Below are 17,500 nucleotides of genomic sequence, written 5' to 3' on the forward strand. Positions count from 1 at the left end.
ATAAGGAGAATAGGAATAAGAGAAAGAAAAGATGTAAATGAGAGGTATTGATAAACAGTTAAATGGGATAAATTGAAGGACAGAGGAAAGGAGAATTAGAACAAGTATGAGAATTGAGGTAAATGAGAGAAATTGGAGGACAGGAATAAGAAGAAACAGCAAAAAAATATGAGATACTGATAAAACACGTACATGGCAGAAAGTGAAGAACAGAGATGAGGAGAAAAATAAATAAAATGAACAGCTGCTGGAAGGAATAAGAGAGAGGCGAGAGGAGGGGAGGAAGAGAGGAAGGGGAGGAGGAGGAGGAGGAGAGGGAGAGGCAAACTATGAATTGGAAAGTAAGGGTTTTCGCTGTAAGAGGAGGAGGAGGAAGGGAGGAGGGGAAGGGAGAGGGAGGGGGAATGGAAAGCCTGTCCGCATCGCACTGTCCGCATATATGTACGTGTGCGGCGTCCCTCAGAGGATTGAATAGTGAATAATGAAGCAGCAGAATCAGCAGAAGCGGCGGCAGCAGCGTACGGGGTCATGAATTATGGAAGCATGGAGTTATGGCTTCTTCCATAAACAACGTCCACATCACATAGAGGCCGCAATCATTCACTCACGCACACACATACACACAGAGAGGCGGTGGTTGAGTGGTTAGCGTGAGGGTGCGGCATCCGGGAGGACATGAGCTCGAGTCCCGCCCGCCCCTACATGATGACAATTTTCAGTCATCGCCGAGTGGCCCAAGAATACCCACATGTCGTCCTGAAGACCATCTATCAATCCGGACTCTAGGTTAGGTTAGGTTAGGTAAGGTTAGTCTCTCTCTCTCTCTCTCTCTCTCTCTCTCTCTCTCTCTCTCTCTCCCAAACAAAAATAACTTCCCAAATCGGCTCAATTAACCTACATTTAAACACCTACCCGATATTGCAACAAACTAAGTTATTGAAAGCGAAATTGTGTGTGTGTGTGTGTGTGTAACTAGCTAAACAACATCCCTATCAACGAGTTCATTTCACGTATAGTACTAGTATTATCAGCCCTTTCCCTTCCTATCTCCACCATTCTCTCTCTCTCTCTCTCTCTCTCTCTCTCTCTCTCTCTCTCTCTCTCTCTCTCTCTCTCTCTCTCTCTCTCTCTCTCTCTCTCTCTCCATTAGTTTTTTTTTTCTTCGTCCTTTTTCTTGTTCCATTAGCTGAAATTTCTCCTTTAATCCATTACCCTTATTATCCATCTCTCTTCTCCCCTTTACTCACTTTCTTGTTTCCTTTCCATTTATTTATTTGTTTTCCTCCCCACATTCCCTTTTTCCTTCCCTTTTACACATCCACATAATCTAAAAACTTATGCCCATTTCCTTTGCCCTTTCTGTTCGCCTCCTCCTACTCCTCCTCCTCCTCTTCCCCCTTTCCCCTCCCTTCATCCAATTTAAAACCATTGCTACGTGTCCTGCCCGGCTCTCTTACTGTCAGAACCTTATTAACAAAACCCTTATTAAAACCTTTCATCCATTTGTTAACTTTGATCGGTTCTCATCGCACACTTTGATATTCTAGAGATTTTTTTTTTTTCAGTATTTCGTCTTTGTTCTTCTTCTTCTTCTTCTTCTTCTTCTTCTTCTTCTTCTTCTTCTTCTTCTTCTTCTTCTTCTTCCTCCTCCTCCTCCTCCTCCTCCTCCTCTTCAAGATGTGGTGTTTGAGGGGGACGTCTATATATGTCTTCTTCCGCTGTTTGTTGTGTTTATCCGGTCAGTTTGTTTCTGTTTGTGTGTTTGTGCTGGGGTGTTTGTTTTCAGGTCTTCCTCCCTTGCTTAGGTATGTTTGGCAGGCGTTTTTCTTTTCTTTTCTTTTTTTCTTTTTTTCTTTTCTTTTTTCCTTTCCTTTGTGTGTGTTTTCCAAGTACGTCTCCACCTGAGGGAATTCTTTCGATGTATTCTGTGGTAAGTAATTTTCCTTTTGGCTTCTCTAACCTTCACCTCTTTTTTTTTTCCTTTTTTTTAGGGAGAGAGCGAGAGGAAAGAAAATGAAAGAAAACGTATGTGAAGTGTTCCTGGATACGGTTGATTCTTTATGACTTGTAGCACGCACGCACACACACACACACACACACACACACACACACACACACACACACACACACACGGTTCAAGGAAGAAGTTCTGGTGGACTAATATATAAAAAAAACTTATGTCGTAAGGTGAGAAAAGGGTGAACGAATGAAGTGGAAGGCGAAGGATGGATGAAGAGTGGAAGAAGGAAGGAAGGAAAGATGGAAGGAAGCAAAGAAAGAATAAAACGGAGTTGGGGAAGAAGGTAATAATGATGATGATGAAGGGAAGGGGAACATGGAGGGCAAAAGAAATGAAAGAAGAAAGATGAAAAGAAAGAAAAAGAACCCAACAGAATATACGAATAGAAGACTGAAAAAAAAATGGAAAAAGGAGTGAAGAAAAAAACATAAGGGTGATAAGGGTAAGAAGATGAGGGGATTGAGGTAAGGGGAGAAGAGGAGAGGTAAAGGTAGAGGGGGGAGGAGAAGGAAGAAGGGGTAAGAAGGGGGAGGAAGGAAGAAGATGTTAGGAGACTGGCAACACAAAACCCTGACAATACCTCCCCCCCCCATTACCCCTCCCCATTACCTCCTCCATTACCCCCCCCATTACCTCCCCATTACCCACCCACCCCGCACTCCATAATCGCCACCTCGCACTACTTTCCGCTGCTCGTCCTTGATTTATGCGCCTAAAGTGAGGATTTTACGACACTTCGAGAAAACACAGAACGCCGCTATTTCGACGCTAAAATACGTTATTGTTGGCTGCCACACGACACCTCCATTACTTCGTGTGAGAGAGAGAAAGAGAGAAGAAGGAGGAGGAGGAGGAGGAGGAGGAGGTAAGTAGTAGTAAGGGCAAGGGATATGGTAGAAGTTTGAGCTGATGGGGATGTCTGAGAGGAGGGAAAAAGGGGATAAGAGAAGGAAAACAAACAAATGAAAAAAGGCGAAGAGAAGATGGAGGAAGAGGAGGAGGAGGAGGAGGTGAAGAGTAAGGGGAGAGGATATGGGGAAAAGTTTCAGCTTATGGGGAATACATTTGGAGAGGAAAAAGTAGGATGATGAGAGGAAAACAAATGGAAAGGGAAAGGATGGATAGTGACGTAAGGAGAGGTTGAGTTTACAGGACCTCTTACTGATATCTCGGCGCCCAAGCACACCTATTTGACAAGGCTTTCGTAGGAGCTTTGGACACTTCCAGGGGTAGTTTTACGACCCTGGTGGTAGTTTGACCCTTCTTCTGTACCATAAACCTACTGAAACACACATTAGAACCCGATTAATCTCCTTTTTGGCCTCTGGAAATAGTTGATGTGTGAGGCAGGAGCGTCTGAGAGCACCGACGCTTGTGTTCTTATACTAAAACATGAAAAAAAAGGAAGGAAGGAAAGGATCAAAGGAGTCATGAGAAGTAGAAGAGGAAAGTAAAAGAACGGAAGGAAGGAAGAAAGGAAAGGACCAAAGGAGTCATGAGAAGTAGAAGAAAAGGAAAGAAAAAACTGAAGGAAGGAAGGAAGGAAGGAAAGGACCAAAGGAGTCATGAGAAGTAGAATAAAAGGAAAGAAAAAACTGAAGGAAGGAAGGAAGGAAGGAAAGGACCAAAGGAGTCATGAAAGTAGAAGAAAAGGAAAGAAAAAAACGGAAGGAAGGAAGGAAGGAAGGAAAGGATCAAAGGAGTCATGAGAAGTAGAAGAAAAGGAAAAAAAATGAAGGAAGGAAGGAAGGAAGGAAAGGAGAGAAGGAGGGGAGTTAACTTTCCCTCCAATAGTAAGTAGGTTTAAAGGAAACTCCCAATCGCTTCCCTGCTCTCTCTCTCTCCCTTCCCTCTCCCCACATCGCTCTTCTCCTTCCTCCCCTCCCTCTCCTTTCTTTCCTACCCTCTCCATCTTTCCCAGCCCCCCAAACCCCTTCCCTCTTTCTCTCCTGTTCTCCTTTTCCTTTCTCTCCATTTCTCTTCCCTCTCCCCTTACTCCCCCCTCTCCCAGCCCCTTTCTCCTCCCTTTCTCTCCCTCTTCCTCCCCTCTCCACCTCTCCCAGCTCCTCACTACCCTTCCTTCCTCTCCCTTTCCCTGTCCCTCTTTTCCTCTTCCAATCCCTTACAACCAAACGCCCCCCTTTCCTTTCTCTCCCCCTTCCTTAACCCCCCCTCGCCCCGCCCCGCCCCGCCCCGCCTCGCACCCGCCTCACGTCGCCGGCAGCCGCACCAAAAAGCCATAAACGTGCTGAAATAGGCGAGGGCTGCGCGCGAGTCGGGATCAAAGGCGCGGCGAGGGACGGAAGTGGGGGAAAAAAGTGTGAGTCCCAGGGAAAAAAGTGAAGCTAAACGATGGAGTCAATAAACACTGTCCACCTGTCCACCTGCCCGCCCCCCCCCCCCTCACCCCACCACCCCTCTTCTCCCCCTCGCCCCCCTCTTACTTCTTCTTCCACCTGTTCCCATCTTCTTCCCCCTCTTCCTCATCTTCCACCTGTCTGCCCCTCCCTTCCCCTTCCTATTTTCCTCCTCTTCTCCACCCGCCTTCTTTCCCCTCCCTCATTTCTTCCTCCTCCGTCTCCACCTCCCTCCTTACCCCTCCCTTTATTCTCCTCCGTCTCCACTTGTTTGCCCCCCTTCCCCTTCTTCTCCACTTGGCAGCCCCCTATTCCCCCAATCCCTCCTTTCCTCCTTCCTCCTTATCCACTTGGTTATCCCCTCATCCACCCTACCCTATTCCTCCTCCAACCTCCCTTCCCACCGCTTCCTCCTCTTCCACCTGGCGGCCCCGGGGAGCTAAGAGTATCCACCTGTCGCCCCCCCCCCCCCTTTCACCCCTCCACCCCCTCTCCTCCTCCTCTACCTGTGCCCGTTCCACTTCCCATTTTCTCTATAAGAAACTAAATAGGAATAGGAATAAGCATTACCAGCATTGTTAATACCAATATCTTTTAATCCCACTACTAATCCTAATTCTGTCACCATTATTAGGAACATGATTACAGGTGAGTGTAAATGCTTACTGACAGGTGTTGAGTACTTTTTTTTCAGCGTGGGAACAAAATAATAATTAACCTTCTCTTTGAAGTCAACACAAATACGACTTTTTTTTACGAGTCAATAAATAACTTAAATAACAAAGTCCTTATATATAAACCCACACGAACCTTATCTTCTATGCATGCTGAGAATATCCTCCTGACATGACCCGCAAAATATCTCCTCCCTCGCTTTGATATCAATAAACATGGAAAATAAAAAAAAGTAGTCAGTCCATCAATCACGTACACACACACACACACACACACACACACACACACACACACACACACACACACACACACACACATACCTACACACACACACGTACACACACAAACACATCGTCCACATGAAGATCAAAGGCTCTCGTCACTTCCTCTTCCTTGACGTATAATCTATCAATAGGAACGTAAAAGGAAGATAAATATTGAAGAACGTAAGTGAAGGAAAGGAAGTATATAGGAAATTGAAGGAGAGGAATTACAAAGAAACGTAAAGAAAGGGAAATATATAGGAAAGTAAAGAAAGGGAAATGCAGAGAAATGTAAGGAAAAGGAATATAGAGGACGTGAAAAGAGAAGGAAATACATAGGGGAGTAAAGGAAAAGAAAATACAGATGAACGTAAAGGAAGGGAAATACAAAGGAACGTGAAGAGAGGGAAATAAAAAGGAAGATAAAGAAAAACAAAATACAGGTGAACGTAGAGGAAGGGAAATACAAAGGAACGTGAAGAGAAGGAAATAAAACGGAAGATAAAGAAAAACAAAATACAGATGAACGTAGAGGAAGGGAAATACAGAGGAACGTGAAGAGAGGGAAATACAAACGAAGATAAAGAAAAACAAAATACAGATGAACGTAGAGAAAGGGAAATACAGAGGAACGTGAGGAGAAGGAATTATCAGCGTTCCTTCACCACTCTCTGGGAGACGAGGAAGGGGGAGGAGAAAGGGGGGAGGGGGAGGGGGAGGGGAAGGGGAGGAGAGGAGGGGGAAGCAACTCCAGGAAATCCTCTTCGCGGTAATCCCTCTGATCCATACCATCGCACACACACACACACACACACACACACACACACACACACACACACACACACACACAAACACACTTGCCTTGACCTCCCTTAACCTTTTCCTCCCTTTTCCCTCTCCCCCTTTCCTCCCCTCCCATTCCCCTCTTCCCCAAACACACACATAACCTTTTTTTTCCCCTTTTCTCCCCATCCCATTCCCCTCTTCCCCATACACACATATAACCTTTTTTTTCCCCTTTCCTCCCCTCCCATTTCCCTCTTCCTTCCCCACACACACACTCCCATCCCATTTCTCTCCTTATTCCTCCCTTTTTCCCCTCACACTCCCCTCCTCCCCATACACACTCACCCTTCCACCCCCCTTCCTCCCCTCCCCTTCCCCCTTCGCATACGTGCCCGGTAGTACAAGATCTGAATCACTAATATCCCCTAATCCCCCTCCCTCATACCTCCCCTTCCTCACCCATTCCCTTCCTCACCCCTTCAAAGTGCCTTATAAATAGTTAAAAGCCTTCACAATACTCTCCCCATCTCACCTTACCCATTTCCTCCCAACCTGCGTCTACATTTTGTCACCCCATCCCAAGTTCGAATCCTCCTCCTCCTCCTCCTCCTCCTACTCCTCCTCCTCCTCCTCCTCCTCCTCCTCCTCCTCCTCCTCCTCCTCCTCCTCCTCCTCTTCCTCTTTCTTTTTTCTTCACCTTTACTAAAACGCTGAAGTTACATAAAACGAACTGTATTACACGTCAATGAGGAAAACAGATATAAACCATTCACACACACACACACACACACACACACACACACACTTGCCATGAATCTCTCTTTGCTCCCCTCACATTCCTCCTCCGTCCCCCCCCCCCTCACACATACACAAACACAAACACACACACAAGATCCCCACCGTACCATAACCACAAAAGCAATCACAATACAGTTTTACCGTTCACAATATTTTTCAGGAATAAAACACTAACCAATGGAGTGGTTTTTTTTTCCTCTACCTCTTTGCGCTCTCTCTCTCTCTCTCTCTCTCTCTCTCTCTCTCTCTCTCTCTCTGGTGATGGTGGTGGTGGTGGTGGTGATGGTGGTGGTGTTGATGGTGGTGGTGGTGGTGATGATGGTGGTGGTGGTGATGGTGGTGGTGGTGTTGATGGAGGTGGTAGTGGTGGTGGTGATGGTGATGGTGATGGAGGTGGTGGTGGTGTTGGTGGTGGTGGTGGTGATGGAGGTGGTGGTGGTGATGACGGTGGTGGTGGTGATGGTGGTGGTGGTGTTGATGGAGGTGGTAGTGGTGGTGGTAGTGGTGATGGTGGTAGTGACGGAGGTGGTGGTGGTGGTGGTGGTGGTGATGGAGGTAGTGGTGGTAATGGAGGTGGTAGTGGTGGTGGTAGTGGTGATGGTGGTAGTGATGGAGGTGGTGGTGGTGGTGGTGGTGGTGATGGAGGTAGTGGTGGTGATGGAGGTGGTGGTGGTGGTGATGGTAATATTCTCGCTTGAGCCAAATATAATGAAGCGGAAAAGCGGGAAAAGGAAGAATTACGTAACAAACAACAACAACAACAACAACAACAACAACAAGGGATAACACGCTAAGAATGATGTTATGGTGTCCTTCGTTGTTGATGTTGTTATTGTGTTTGAAGGCAAGTAAAGCAACATCACAATTGAAAGTTTCTCCTCCTCCTCCTCCTCCTCCTACTCCTCCTCCTCTGCAGTAAGTAAAGAAAAAGATCTTGGAATCACTATATCAAGCGATTTAAAGCCCAGTCAGCATTGTTCAGAGGTCGTTAAAACCGCAAACAAATTGGTTGGCTTCATCGGACGAGTCTTTAATAATAAATCGGAAAAAGTAATATTAAAACTGTATAATTCGCTGGTTCGACCCCATCTAGAGTACTGTGTACAGTTTTGGTCTCCCTATTACAGAAAAGACATAGAAAAGTTAGAACGGGTTCAACGGAGAGTAACAAAAATGATTCCTATTTTGAGAAATTTATTTTATGAACAAAGGTTTAAAGAAGCAAATTTAATCAGCCCATCAAAACGAAGAATGCGAGGCGATCTAATAAAAGTATTTAAAATATTTTAAGGATTCAGCGATATTAATGCGGAAGATTACTTTACTATTGATTAATCAAATAGAACAAGAAGAAATAACAATTTCAAGATATTAGGTGGGGTTAGATACACGGGAGCTTAGGGTCAAAGGAGCTGCCTCGTACAGGCCTACCGGCCTCTTGCAGACTCCTGCGTTCTTATGTTCTTATGTTCTTAAGTGGTAAAAGATTCTCGTCGCACGAAGCCAAACACTTCTTCAATCGAGTTGTTAATGTTTGGAATTTTCTACTCTGTGATATCGTTGATAGTACAACAGCTACGGCCTTCAAGAATAGATTAGACAAGTATTTTGAATCCAATCAACAACTAAGATATTACTCATTGCCATAATAACGTTAAGTTCTTTCGAATACTGGTGTCCTTGTCCGTTTTTATCGCCCGGTTAGTGGTAGCAGTAATGGTAGTTCTATCCTCTTTCCTACATAATTCCATGCAGTTTTTCCATGCTGCATGGTTCTTTTTCCTTTCCTGCCAGCTTTGGCTGGAGGGATGGGGGGTGGGGAGGAGCCTTCGCCTTTGCTGTCCTTCATCTTCCACCTATGATTAGATAGTTATTGTAGCTTGTCACAAACAGCCTCGTAAGGATCATCAGGTCTGCTGTTATTTGTTCTTCCTTTGTGTTTCTTTGTGTTCTTCCTTCTGCTGCTGCTGCTCCTCCTCCTCCTCCTCCTCCTCCTCTTTTTTCTTCCTTCTTCTTCTTCTTTTTCTTCTGCTCCTTTTTATTCTTTTTCTTCCTTTTCCCTCTTCTCTTCCTCCTCCTCCTCCTCCACAAACAACTTCCCCTCCTTTCCCCACCTCCCCCTTTCGTTTCCCTCCCCCCGTTCCCTTTTCTCCTCCCCCTTCTCCCACCTGGCTTCTCCCTCCACCTTTCCTCCTTCTTCCTCTTCCCCTCCACATGCCTGCTCTTCCGTCCTTCATCCTCTCCTAAACCCTTCCTGTAAGTACTCCGTCTCGTCGTCCCTTCAAGATGATTCGCTGCCTTTAACAACATCTGCCTCGGATCACAAACTTGCAAATCTCATTCCAGAAACTTTATTTATGGAGTTAGAGAGAAAAGTTTAACCACCCGAGGCGTCAGCAGTGTGCGAGAGAGAGAGAGAGAGAGAGGGAGGGACTTTGCGAAAAATGCTCGTGAATATTTGCCTCACCTGTGCTGCAATCAATCGACGAGCTATGTGCTGCCTCCTCTCCTTTAACTCTCTCCCTCCCCCCCCTCGTCATCCCTCTCTTCCTCTCTGCCTCTCTCCCTTCCCCCCTTTTCGTCCCTCACTTGCTCTCCCTCCTTTCCCTCAACTACTAATGCTGTTGTTCCTCTTGCTGTCTCTCTCTCTCTCTCTCTCTCTCTCTCTCTCTCTCTCTCTCTCTCTCTCTCTCTCTCTCTCTCTCTCTCTCTCTCTCTCTCTCTCTCTCTCTCTCTCTCTCTCTCTCTCTCTCTCTCTCTCTCTCTCTCTCTCTCTCTCCTCTTCTCTCTCTTCTTTCATTCGTTCTTCCATTCCCTCCACCTCTATTCCCTTCTCTCTCTCTCTCTCTCTCTCTCTCTCTCTCTCTCTCTCTCTCTCTCTCTCTCTCTCTCTCTCTCTCTCTCTCTCTCTCTCTCTCTCTCTCTCTCTCTCTCTCTCTCTCTCTCTCTCTCCGTTAATCCTTCCTCAGTCTTATTGTTCCTCTCCCTCTTTCTTCCTTCCCTCCTTCCCTTCCCTATTGTTCTCTTCATCCCTTCTTACCTTCATTATTGTATATTTATTTTTCCTCAACGTTCACTGGTTAATTCCTTCTTTCCTTCAATTCCTTCCTTCTTTAATTCAAATATTCCTATCATCTTCCTATCTTCCCATTCTTTCACCTTAGTTCTTTTCTCTACCCCTTTTTTCCTTCATCTTTGTTTCTCTTTTTCCTTACGTCCACTATTCAATTCCTTTTTTCTTTCATTTCCTTCATTCTTCAGCTTTTCTTTTCATCCTTTCTTTCAATCTTCCTTTTTATTCACTCTTCTTTCACATACCAATCCTCTTCCAATCTCACAAAAGCAATCAATCACTCGTTCCTCTTCCACATAAGATAGATAAATAGATAAATAGATAGATAGATAGAGAGAGAGAGAGAATTTCATAGCCCCTTCCATTCCATACAATTATATAATCCTACCAATTCAAGTCTTATGGTGAGATTATGTATTTTTTTTGTGTGTGTATATGTAGAATAATTTGATAATCCGAAGAGTGCCCTTGTTTCCTTATGATTGGAGAGAGAGAGAGAGTCATTGCTCTCTCTCTCTCTCTCTCTTATATATATATTTACTTTCTTATCTAATTCAATCTCGTAGTTTATTTTTCTTATCATCAGTAGTTGTTCTTGTTCTTGTTCTTCTTTCTCTTTTTCTATTTATTTTTATTTCTAATCTTATTTCTTTTCTTTTTTATTGTTCCTTTTCCTTATTATTGTTTCTTTTTTCGCTTTTCTTTTTCTCTTTTTCTTTTTTTTCGTTTTCTTTTTTTTATTATTTTTCTTCTTATCATTGTTGCTGTTGTCTTTCCTATAGAACAAACAATCCCCGTTCGGTAATAATTCCTCCCTAGGGCGGTACTTCTTCCTCCCTAGGGTAATATTTCACCTTGGGGATTATCCTTGGCGGCCGCGGTCATGCATCTAGCTCTCAGGGGACAAAAAAGCCTAAACACACACACACACACACACACACACACACACACACACACACACACACACACACACACACACACATGCACGCCATCACTACACCAGCAAAAAGAGCGCGACGAATGCTTTAAAGGGTGCAGAGAGTGTGTGTGTTTGTGTGTTTGTTTGTGTGCGTTGGGGGGGGAGGGGGGAGATGTGTGAAGGGGAATGTGTGTGTGTGTGTGTGTGTGTGTGTGTGTGTGTGTGTGTGTGTGTGTGTGTGTGTGTGTGTGTGTGTGTGTGTGTGTGTGTGTGTTTGAGTGAGTGAGTGAGTGAGTGAAAGACAGATAGACAGGCAGACACAGACATGGAGACAGTGACCTACAAACAGATAGACAGACAGACACACATTCAGACAGACAGACATAAAACCAGATTAACAGACAACCAGGCACATCTAGACACAGACAGACAGCTAGCCAGAAAAAAAAAATCCCTCCAGTTTTCTCTTGCAATCTAACGTAATTTTCTAATGCAGTATAAACTTAACCAGGAAGAGGAGGAGGAGGAGGAGGAGGAGGGAGAGGAAGAGACGCCGGGTAAAGAAAAAACACACATACACATATACAGAAAGAAAGAACGGAGGGGGAGGAGGAGGAGAAGGAGAGACAAGACGCCGGGCAAAGACACAGACACACGCACAGACAGACACAGACAGACTCCGCTTCCAACTTGCACCTCCTTTAAGAGATAATAGCATAAAATAGTTGCCGGAACACTTTTGGCAACTTGGCCCGGCAGCGGAGAGGGGAAGGAAGCTAATAATGGGATTTAACTCCATCTAACTCAAGGAATAGTTTAAAGAATCGACTCGGATACTTCATCATGCCGAAAACTTCCCTTGGCATGAAGCCAGGCGAAGGTTAGGAGGATCGAACCCCCCTTACCCCCTTCACCACCGCCACCACTGCCACCACCTCCACTACCACCGCCGCCGACGGTACTCTCGCTATTCAATGCGAAGAAAAAGTCTGCTGAAGAGATTTTGTTACGTAAAGGAGAGTAGAGCATTAAAAAAGAATGTCGTTGTGGTTAGTGAAACGTTTTCTGTTTTGCTGCTTTCTATTTAATGAGAAGAAAATGTCCGCTGAAGATATTTTGTTAAGTAAAGAGCGTAGTTTAAGGAGAGTGAAGGAAAGTAAAGAGAGTAAAGGAAAGTAAAGGAAGGCGGGTAAAGAATTTCGATATGGTTAGTTAAATGTTTCCTGCTTGTTCTTTGTTATCTAAATGTGCAGAAAAAGTTTGACGAAGATATTGTGTTAAGTAAAGAGCGTATTTTAAGGAGAGTGAAGGAAAGTAAAGAGAGAGAGTAAAGGAAAGGAAAGGAAGGCGAGAAAGAATTTCGTTATGGTTAGTTAAATGTTTCCTGCTTGTTCTTTGTTATTTAAATGTGCAGAAAAGTTAGACGAAGATATTGTGTTAAGTAAAGAATAAAAATTAGAAGAGAACAAAAAGAATAGGCCTAAAAATAAGAGCAAGGCATTTAAAAAGACTATTGTTAGGGTCAGTTAAGTGTTCTGTTATGTAAAGAATAAAAAAAAAATAGAATAGGAAGAAAAGGTCTAAAAAAAGGACCGTTAAGCCATAAAAAAAAGACTATCGTTGTAGTTTGTTGTCTTTTCTGTTTGCTCTTCGGTAAATAAATATGAAAAAAAAGTATGCCGAAGAGATTTTGTTCAATAAAGAATGAGAAGAAAAGAAAAATAGAAAGAATAAGGTTAAGAATAGGAGTTAAGCATTAAAAAAAATAATATCGTTGTAGTTTGTTGTCTTTTCTGTTTGCTCTTCGGTAAATAAACGTGAAAAAAAGTCAGCCGAAGAAATTTTGTTCAGTAAAGAATAAGAAGAAAAGAAAAACAGAAAGAATAAGGTTAAAAATATGAGTTAAGCACTAAAAAAAAAAAAAGAATATAGTTGGAGTTTGTTGTCTCCTGTTTGCTCTTTGTTATTTAAATGTGAAAAAAAAGAGTCTGCCGAAGAGATTTTGTTCAGTAAAGAATAAGAAGAGAAGGAAAATAGAAAGAATAAAGTTAAGAATATGAGTTAAGCATTAAAAAAAATATATCGTTGTAGTTTGTTATGTCTTCTGTTTGCTCTTTGGTAATTAAATGTGAAAAAAGTCTGCCGAAGAGATTTTGTTAAGTAAAGACTAAAGAATAAGAAGAAAAGAAAAATAGAAAGAATAAGGTTAAGAATATGAGTTAAGCATTAGAAAAAAAAAAAGTCTGCCTAAGAGATTTTGTTAAGTAAAGAATAAGAAGAGAAGGAAAATAGAAAGAATAAGGTTAAGAATATGAGATTAAAGTATTAAAAAAGACTGTCGTTAGGGTTAGTGAAGCATTTTGTCAAGTAAAGAAAAGAATAGGAGAAGAACAATAGAAAGAATAGGTCTAAAAATAGGAACGTGAGGCCGATAAAAAAAGGCTATCGTAAGGTCAGTTAAGTATTTTCTGTTTGTTCTTTGCTATTTAATGCGACGAAAAAGTATATTGATTTTCTTTTTCTTTGTAATGTAAAGAATAAAAATAAAAGAATTGAAAGAATAGGGTTAAGAAGGAGAGCGCTGGATAAATAGAGCATCGTTGGGTTAGTGAAGTGTTTTGTAAAGTATAAGAATTGCTATCCACCCCAGGTCACTCATCACCCCACACCCCATACAAACCCATTAATCTTCTCCCATTCTCACCCCACACCCCATACAAACCCATTAATCTTCTCCCATTCTCACCCCACACCCCATACAAACCCATTCATCTCCTCCCATTCTCACCCCACACCCCATACAAACCCATTCATCTTCTCCCATTCTCACCCCACACCCCATACAAACCCATTCATCTCCTCCCATTCTCACCCCACACCCCATACAAACCCATTCATCTTCTCCCATTCTCACCCCACACCCCATACAAACCCATTCATCTCCTCCCATTCTCACCCCACACCCCATACAAACCCATTCATCTCCTCCCATTCTCACCCCACACCCCATACAAACCCATTCATCTCCTCCCATTCTCACCCCACACCCCATACAAACCCATTCATCTCCAATTCTCACCCCCCACCCCATCCAAACCCATTCATCTCCTATTCTTACCCCACACCCCATACAAACCCATTCATCTCCTCCCAAGCTCCCCCCACACCCCAAACAAACCCATTCATCTCCTCCTATTCTTACCCCACACCCCATACAAACCCATTCATCTGCTCCCATTCTCACCCCACACCCCATACAAACCCATTCATCTCCTCCCATTCTCACCCCACACCCCATACAAACCCATTCATCTCCTATTCTCACCCCACACCCCATACAAACCCATTCATCTCCTCCCATTCTCACCCCACACCCCATACAAACCCATTCATCTCCTCCCATTCTCACCCCACACCCCATACAAACCCATTCATCTCCTCCCATTCTCACCCCACACCCCATACAAACCCATTCATCTCCTCCCATTCTCACCCCACACCCCATACAAACCCATTCATCTCCTATTCTCACCCCACGCCACCCATACCCTATTTTTTTCTCACCTTCCCTGCTCACCTCTCCCCAACCTCTTTCATCTCCATACCCAACCTGTCTCTCCCCTCCTTCCCTCCCTCTCTCTCCCCTTACATCTCCCCACCCATCTCCCCACCTCACCCCACCTCACCTAAACCCTATTTTTTCCTCACCTTTCCTACTCACCCCTCCCCAACCTCTCTCACCTCCATACCCAACCTGTCTCTCTCCTCCTTCCCTCCCTCTCTCTCCCCTTACATCTCCCCACCCATCTCCCCACCCCACCTAAACCCTATTTTTTCCTCACAGTCCCTGGTCACCGCTCCCCACCCTCTTCCCTTTACCTCCCCGAAAGAATAGCTCTACCAATAGGAACGTGGGGCATAAAAAGAAGACAATCGGCAAGGTCGTTTAAGTGTTTCCTGTCTAACTTTCCCGCCGCTGCTAATTTTGTTTTCCTCCTTTCATTACGTGACGCTCAAAACAAAGTGGTGGAGTTCGGCGCAAACTTTTCACTAAGCTTTTTTTTTTCTTTTTTTTTTTTACGAACGGCGGTGGTTATGCAAACTTTTCGGGGGGTGATGTTTTCTTGCTTTTTTTATTTATTTTGTTTTAGTTTCTCCTCTCGTGATCTGGGTTTTTTTTTTCTTCTGTGTGTGGAGTTGTTAGTGTATGTGTGTGTGTGTGTGTGTGGGGTGGGGGGGTGGGGGGGTTGTTTTGTGTGTTTGTTTGTTTGTGTGCAAGCGTGGTAAACTACTGTGTCCTCCCCTTCTTCCTCTTCCTCCTCTTCCTCTCACTCTTGTTCTTGATCTTGCTCTTGTTCTTCTTATAATTCTTTGTTTTTCTTCTGTCTGTTTGTTTTTGTTTGTTTCTGTTTTTCTTTACTTCTTTTTCTCCTTCTCCGTCTTCTTCTTCTCCATCATCTTCTTCTTCTGTTGTCTTATATTCCTTTAACATCCCCTACACATACATTTTATCAATCATCTTCTCTTCTCTCCTCTTTCTCTTCCCTCCTCAGTTCCTCCTTTTCTGAAACGTGGCTCTGAATTTTCCTCTCAAAGGTTCTCCACTCCCCTTCCTTTTCTGCTCTTTCTCTTCTCTCCTCTCTCTCTTCTCCCTGAACCTTCCTTTCTTATCCTCCCTATTCCCCTTTCTTCCCTCCCCTTCTTAATCTTTCACACTATGTCCATTCCTTCTTCTTCCATCCCCTTTCTCTTCCTCCTCTTCTTTCCCCTTCCCTTCCCTTCCCTCCCTTTCTTAATCTTTTACACTATGTCCGCTCCCTCTTCTGAAACTTCCCCTGAATTGTCCACTGCTAAGCGCCCCTCCCCTCCCCTTCCCTTCCCGCCCCTTCTGGAGAGCGCGTCACTGTTTCATGCTAATTTAAAAGAGGCAAGTTGTTTTCCATTCCCTCTCCCTCGGTCGTCCCTCACCCCTGCCAGGCCGAGTGATTGCCTCAGATGGACGTGATGGCTCGCCTCCTCCCCTTCCCCTTCCTCTTTCCCTTCCTCTTCCCTGCCGAAACATGTTATTGGTTGATTTGTGGAATGCTCCGCCCCCTCCTCCCCTTACGAGCCATCTGATTGGTGATTTCATGAGGCGAAATGCACTTGATTGGTGGACGTGAGGGGGAAAAGTGAAGCCTACCACCCTGTACTTGTCATATGGTGGCCTTTAACCTGTACTATAGTGACGGAAATATATACGTGTTGTGTACCGGTATAGTGAGGCAGAACATACGGACATAATTGAACGGTAGATGTCACGTTAATAATAATAATGATAATGGTAATGCTTCGATAATACTATAATACTACAGGATATGCCATGGATAGGAGATTACTCGGGGGGAACGCCGGGAGTATGGACGGCGAGTGAGTGAAGTGATGCACCCCCAGGCGTATGCTCCCCATTAGTTATTAGTTAGTTAGTCTCCTTATATCATTGTGCACCCTTACGTAATGCTGCAATACTACTACTACACAACAATACAAGACAAAACTACAATGAGAATTAGAATAAACATAAAAAATAAGGAGAATAAGAAGAATAAGAATAAAAAGAATAAGAATTTGAATAAGAGGAATAAGAAGAATAAGGAAACTACTACTACGCGAAACTACTACTAATAAGAATAAGAATAAGAAGAATACACGAATAAGAATAACAAGAATAGGAATAATAAAAATAACAATAACTATCAATGACAATAATAATAAGAAAAAAATAATAATAACAATACCTCTGCAAAACACAGGTAGAACCATAACAACATTTCCAACCTGAATGAAAGAACTGACCTTACCTATACCAGTCCAGCCATCTGTCTATCCCACCACATAATGCATAGCACTCCACCTCTCTCACCGTCCCTGAGCAGCGCAACGACCTCTGACCTGACTTGACCTGACCTATGGACGCGGCGGAAGCTTTACAGGGGGGGAACTAAGCTTGAAAAACGTGCAAATATCAGTGATTGGCTACATAAAAAAATAGGCGTCGTTCAAAGCTTAATCCAGACTAACCTCTCGCTCTGATATCAACGAATCTTTTTAACCTGATTTTAAGCGATCGCGCGCACACACACACACACACACACACACACACACACACACACACACACACACACACACACAGGACATACACATTCTAGCCCCGTTACAAAAATGGCCTTGACACAGACATAGAGGATTATTTTCTGACAGATTTAGTGGATGGGCAAACAGAGGACTGAGAGAAGGGAAGGGAAGGGAAGGGAAGAGATGGGATGGGAAGGGAAGGGAAGGGAAGGGAAGGGAAGGGATAGGATAGGATGAGATGGGATGGGATGGGAAGGGAAGGGAAGGGAAGAGAAGGGAAGGGAAGGGATACGATAGGATAGGAAAGGATGGGATGGGAAGGGAAGGGAAGGGAAGGGAAGGGAAGGGATAGGATAAGATAGGATGGGAAGGGAAGGGAAGGGAAGGGAAGGGAAGGGAAGGGATAGGATAGGATAGGATGGGATGGGATGGTATGGGAAGGGAAGGGAAGGGAGGGGAAGTAGGTAGATAAGCAGGATGACTGAAAAAGGGGAA

Source organism: Eriocheir sinensis, chromosome 18 (genome assembly GCF_024679095.1).
Source record: "Eriocheir sinensis breed Jianghai 21 chromosome 18, ASM2467909v1, whole genome shotgun sequence".
In the NCBI taxonomy this organism is placed as follows: Eukaryota; Metazoa; Arthropoda; class Malacostraca; order Decapoda; family Varunidae; genus Eriocheir; species Eriocheir sinensis.